We start from the raw sequence: 5,932 nt of genomic DNA on the forward strand, positions 1-5,932 counted from the left end.
GCATCATACCACGAGCACAAGGTTTTCTGTCTTAAGATGGTAGAAGTCGTATTTTAATTGAAAGTTTGCTTCGATAGGACCCAAACCAGGCTTTAGGCCCCCTCAATGTTTTATCTCTTCTTTTATTTCTTCTGACCCATAAATTGAGCATGTCATGCGATAAGTGGATTTTCTTAAACCTTAATTTTTTTTTTTTTTTTTTTTTTTTTAGTTTTGCTCTAGGGCACATGCACTCACCAGAGAGAAGCAGAGACAGAGAGAGGGAAAGTGAAAAACCACCACCACCCCACCCCACCCCCAACCAAGGGGATAGCCATCTCCCAAACCTTTTCCCTCCATTCTCCTCTTGAGATTTTGGATATGCATGCACATGCGTCTGGCATGCTTTTCAAGTCACCGGGTCCAGGACTTGGACCACATAGTGAGCCATGTGGGATCTGGCTGCTTTAAACACCGTGTCACCAGCTGGCCCCAATAAGTGAATTATTAAGTAAATCTGTTTAGATTTGGTAATGGGCACTATTAAATAGTAGCAGATACTATACTGTGAGCAAATGTGTAAATATAACTTAAAAAAAAAAATACCGGAAATCTGGATTCCTGGAAAAACAACTCCACCACCTATCACCACTATCAGTGCTCAACCAGTCTGACCAGGCTTTTTTTCTTCCAGGTTTCTCCTTTTTACAGACTATTATGACTCTGGGGGTCAGCTGATGATGAAAGAGATAGAAAAAAAAAAAAAAGGAAAAAAGAAACTCATGTCAATTATCATTTCATTTTACTGCAAACAAGTTCAATTTCTAGGACCAGTAGTTAGCATAATGGCTATGTCGCTGAACTCCCATGTAGTTGACCACGGTTCAAGTCCTGGACCCAGTGGCTTAAATTCACGCTGGGTGCATGTGCATGCATGCCCAAGATCCTGAGAGGAGAATAGAGGAGAAAGGATTGCGGTGTGGTCATCCCCCCTGGGGGTGACTTCTTGCTTTCTGTCTCTCTCTGTCTTTCTGGCGAGCACACGTGCCCTATAGCAAAAACCTCTCCAACAACAACAACAAAAAAGAAGTTCAATTCCCCAGTTGTGTTCCAAATCTCAAAACAGTTAACAGTGGCACTACCTGACTGTCCTCTTGATAGGCATATGAGACAAAAATCTAATGTAAACTAATGGAGCTACTCATTTTTGTGTAAGGCCTAAGTCAGCAACTCATGAAACTGAGTAATAATAGAATATCATTAGGATTTAAAAAGGGTGGTGAATATTTTCTATCTCAAAGCTAGTAGTAAAAACAAAAACAAAAACAAAGCTATTTTACATCCAGCCAAAACTATACATGGGGAGAAAATCAAGAAGAAATTCCAAATTATTTCATTATCCAATTCTACTGTCAAATGACAAACATTGGTTTTTACAATCAAACAAACAGTTGCTCTTTTCAGCCATATTGATGCCCCGTCAAAGGATATTCTTCTGCCCCGTTGTCTGCTCACGTGCAACTGTGAGCGAAGATTCTGTGGAGGAAGAAATTCTACTTTTTAATTCTTGGAGGCTAACATTAAGGCTTAGAGTTAAATTACTTAAATTAATTCCAAAGGGTACAAATTATTAGAATACCCATGGATGATGCCTCAACAGTCAGAATTCTTGAAAATTGAAGACTCGAAATCACCTTTCAGTATCAACTGGTGGCATAGGGTTTAAGGTGGTCAGATTCCACATGGTTGGCTGCATGGTTCAAGTCCTGAGCCTGGTGGCTTGAGAAAATGCCAAGCGTGAATGTATGCATCCCCAGAATCCTGAGAGGAAAATAGAGAAGGGGTTGTGAGTTTACTTCTCTCTCTGTCTCTCTCTCTCTGGAGAGTGCACACACTCTCTAGCAAATAAAAAAACAAAGTTACCTTCATTGCCACATATCAACTTTCCAATACGGTCTCAGCAGCCACAGGAAGACATAATCTTGCTCTCAAAATCCCAGACTGTCTACCTTGTTTGTGAAGATCTGCATGCTTATCGCACTGTACTAGCCTCTGTTGAGTTCCAGGTTGGTTGCAAAATATGATTGGCTATACTCCAAGAAAGGAAAGTTTCAGTTGACCTATTTTTAGAATACAAAGAAAGGACCACGAATAATTCTTCAAAATGTGTAACAGCTAGTATGGCGTGGGCACAGACAAGTCAGGACTGATGCTGGCCACAACTAACAGGTGTGGCAGTTGCGTTAGAGCATACCTACTGAGTACAAATTAGTTTACCCCTCAAAAATAATGAGATCACAACATAGATCATTGACATGGAAAAATGTCCAAGTTGATAGCCAAGTGATAAAACAAAGTTGCATAACACTATGTATGCTGTGATTCCATTTATAGATGTCAAGAGGGCCCTCATGAGACTTACAACATCCTCCCACAGGATTGTAGCAACTACGAGTAGAACCTTGGGCAAAGGGCACTCCTGCAAGTCCTATTCCTGAGTTCTAGTCCTGAATCTATCACACTGCCTAACCTCCTCATGCCTCAGGTTCTGTAAATCAAGGAGTTAGACTAGAAAAGTCATGACATCATCCTAGTTCTCATTGATGAGTGTGAAAAGTGTAAAAATATTCTGCCTGAGAAAAGAGAATGAAAAATACCTTTTGTAAGGATTTTGTGAAATAAAGATTAAAAATGCATACTTCAAGGATTACGATGAGGCTTTAAGGAGGTAGTTTTGTGAACATGCTTTGTAACCATGAACATAGTGTACAAACAATAATCCATGGCTTGAAAAAGCCTGTACTGGGGACAGTAGATGGTGTAGCAGTTACGTCCAGTCTTCACTGGACTTCTATATGGCCAACTGCAGTTTGAGTCCTGGACCTGGTGGGTTGAAAATCATACTGATGTGAGTGCATGCCTAAGATCCCAAGAGGAGAATGGAGGAGAAGGGATTGTGATGTGGCCATCCCCCTGGGGATGATTTCTCACTTTCTCTCTCACTCTCTCACTGTTGCTGTCTCTCTCTCTCTCTCTTACAAGCACACTCACCCTAAGGAAAAAAGAAAATGGGGGTGATTTCTCACTTTCTCTCTCACTCTCTCACTGTCGCTGTCTCTCTCTCTCTCACAAGCACACTCACCCTAAGGAAAAAAGAAAAGTAAAAGCCTGTACTACAATTTACTAGTTGTTCATACTAGTCCTTCCTAACTTGAGCTCACTTGGGGTTATTACCAATGCAATCTCTTCATCTTAATGCACTGAACTTTATGTTTCAGGTTAATTTAGGGGTTGAAACATATCAAATGTCAGTCTTAGGAGGGAAAAAAAATGTGTCACAGCAAAGTCATCCTAATTAAACTTCTGAAAAGTGGGTCCTATTTTCCTCCTGATGATTATAATGAACTCAGAATCATGTTTCCTAGAAAATATTCCAGTGGATTAGGTTGCAAACTCATTTTCCCATTTGAATAATTACAAAAGTTGACTACATGATCTCAACTAAAGTAGTCCATGGTTCTGATTCTATTTTAGATTCAGTTCCAGGACATACCCTTCCTCAAGCTAGAGTGTCTGTGGATGGGTCCCTCTCACAGTGAGACCTCATTCTTGCAATGTCTTAGGAATGTATATCCCTTCTTGATGTCAGTCTGGTAAAACTGAGTGGATTCCAAATTTGTTTCTTTGTATTAAATTGTGTGACTACCAAGGACAGAAATAGGACTGGTGACGGATGTTACTGTGAGAAGAATTCAATATAAAGAATGTCCTAACAGCCAGAACTGTCCAATAGAAAAATAACCACCAGCCATTAGAAAACCCAAGCTCTCTATGACAAAAGGTGGTAAAGAGAGAGAGCTCACTGGTGGTTGGGGCGACTGTTCACCTTGTGTTATGGATTTTTGTTCATCTTTTATCTACTTGAACAAACTGTATGCCTCCTGAGTACAATTTTTTAAAAAGTTTTCTCTAGATTCCTGGATATACTGTCGATGTCGAATTAATATTTTTAACAAATGAAGGAATAACACAGAGAGAAAACTTGCACTTCTTTTGAGAGAGGCATTAGACAGAGAAAGTTTAAGCTCTCTTAACTGTGAAATTCTTAGAAAGGTTTACCATTCTGTGGAAAAGTAAATTCAATCCGAAGGGTACAATGTCAAGTTGAGTGTTTTGCAATTTTTCAGAGCCCTTTATCTCCCGATTGTTGTCATTCCGTCTTGCAATTCTCCATTTAGAAGATTTTTTTCTTGAAGTCCCCCACTTCACACACAGGTGTCTTGAAGGAAATCATTATTCTTCTTGCAAAATGTCTAATATTTTAAAAAGTAATGCAGCCCAATTGCCTTTGCCAGTATGAACTATATACTATCTACAAAAATACCTGATTCCAAACAAATCTGAATCCTTACATTATGGCAAATAAATAACAAATGCGGTATGCTGTGAATTCCACAAAAGCTGTTTGCTTCAAATAAACTGCACTTGATTTTTACATTATTTTTCAGTCCAGTCAGTACCCTCATTTGTTTATATCTGTATTTCATATTATGAGACTCAATTCTTTTTTTTTTTTTTTTGGAGAGGTTTTCGCTACAGGGAGTGTGCGCTCGCCCGACAGATAGAGACATAGAGACAGAAAGCGAGAAATCACCCCCCAGGGGGGATGGTCACGCCGCAATCCCTTCTCCTCCATTCTCCTCTCGGGATCTTGGGCACGCAGGCACACGCGCCCGGCATAGTTTTAAGCTACCGGGTCCGGGATGCGAACCGCGGTCGACTCCGTGGGAGTCCAGCGACATAGCCATTACGCTAACTGCTGGTTCCCAAGACTCAATTCTTTAGAATAGATTATAAACCATAATTTTTGAGAAAGTTGACATAGAGTGAAATGGAAGATGTAAGAACGCATCACAGTGAGTAGGAACAAGTATTTGCTCATGAAATTCTTATTTCGGTAATTTAGGTTTGCATATGCATATATGTGTGCTGTAAATTTACACATGTATACATATATGTGTTGTGATGTCAGATATATTTCTTATAGTAGATCATGTGCAAAAGCAGTTTTGAGGGTCCTACAAATAATGCCCACAGTACATAAAGATCTACTAAGGACCCAATGTTCTCCGATTTCTTTGATAAATAATCAGACTTCTACATGATGAAGTTACTCAGTTCAAAATTTCTCATCAACAGTAGGCAAACGGATGACCCAGTTCCCGAAGTTCACGCTCTTGGGCCAACTGGAATTAAAATAAGAAAAGTAGGATGTTATTTATTTTACGTGGTCCCTCAGCAGACGAATTGAAGGTCAAGTGCTTCACAGCGCCACGGGTCCTGACATTTATGACCCTGCTTCCTCCTCTGGTGTCTGCTCTGGCGTTGTTCCTTTCCTGGATTTATCTCTGTTGTCTTTCTTCTTTCCACTTTTATAGCCCACTATTGCATCTCCTTTCTTCTTCTTCTTCTTCTTCTTCTTCTTCTTTTTTTTTTTTTCCTTTTTTGGGATAAGTGCAAATACGTGAGGCAAAGTTTACAAGAGTTAAATATTTCTAAGAACCTTTTAAAAGATTGTTTAAATGGAGCTCTTTCTTCTGCCCTTTCTACTGCCCCTCCTCTTTCTCCACTCTCCCAAGACCACAAGATAGATGTTTCAGCCACTTCTTGTTATACAAAGTGGTTTCTGTCTCCTTCAGAATAGGAAAGAGTCCAAGCGCGGTACTAGTGGTAGGAATAAGTCAAAATTAAAAAAAAGGATAAGTGAATGTAAACAGTTTTAAATTCTTTTTCTATTTTCTTTCAGTAGCTTTAAATAGCTATAAATAATATACAGTTCGTAAGCAAAAGCAAGCTGATTCTTACAAATATTTTATTCTTTAGACAGAAAGAAAATGTTAAATATATATTTTGCTTGGTAATATATTCTTCAATTTCTGATTCTTTTCAAAAA

General features: G+C 39.2%; 1 long non-coding RNA gene across 1 annotated transcript; it reads right to left on the reverse strand.

The window, feature by feature from the left end:
* Positions 1-1,044: 1,044 nt before the first annotated feature.
* LOC106734988 (uncharacterized) lies at positions 1,045-2,000 on the reverse strand. The gene is made up of 3 exons (XR_001370444.2): positions 1,903-2,000; positions 1,619-1,800; positions 1,045-1,515 (listed from the first exon to the last, which is right to left on the reverse strand). It is a non-coding gene; the product is annotated as an uncharacterized LOC106734988 (long non-coding RNA).
* Between the last annotated feature and the right edge of the window lie 3,932 nt (positions 2,001-5,932).

This window comes from Tupaia chinensis, unplaced genomic scaffold, assembly GCF_000334495.1.
Source record: "Tupaia chinensis unplaced genomic scaffold, TupChi_1.0 Scaffold000272_1, whole genome shotgun sequence".
Classification (NCBI taxonomy): Eukaryota; Metazoa; Chordata; class Mammalia; order Scandentia; family Tupaiidae; genus Tupaia; species Tupaia belangeri.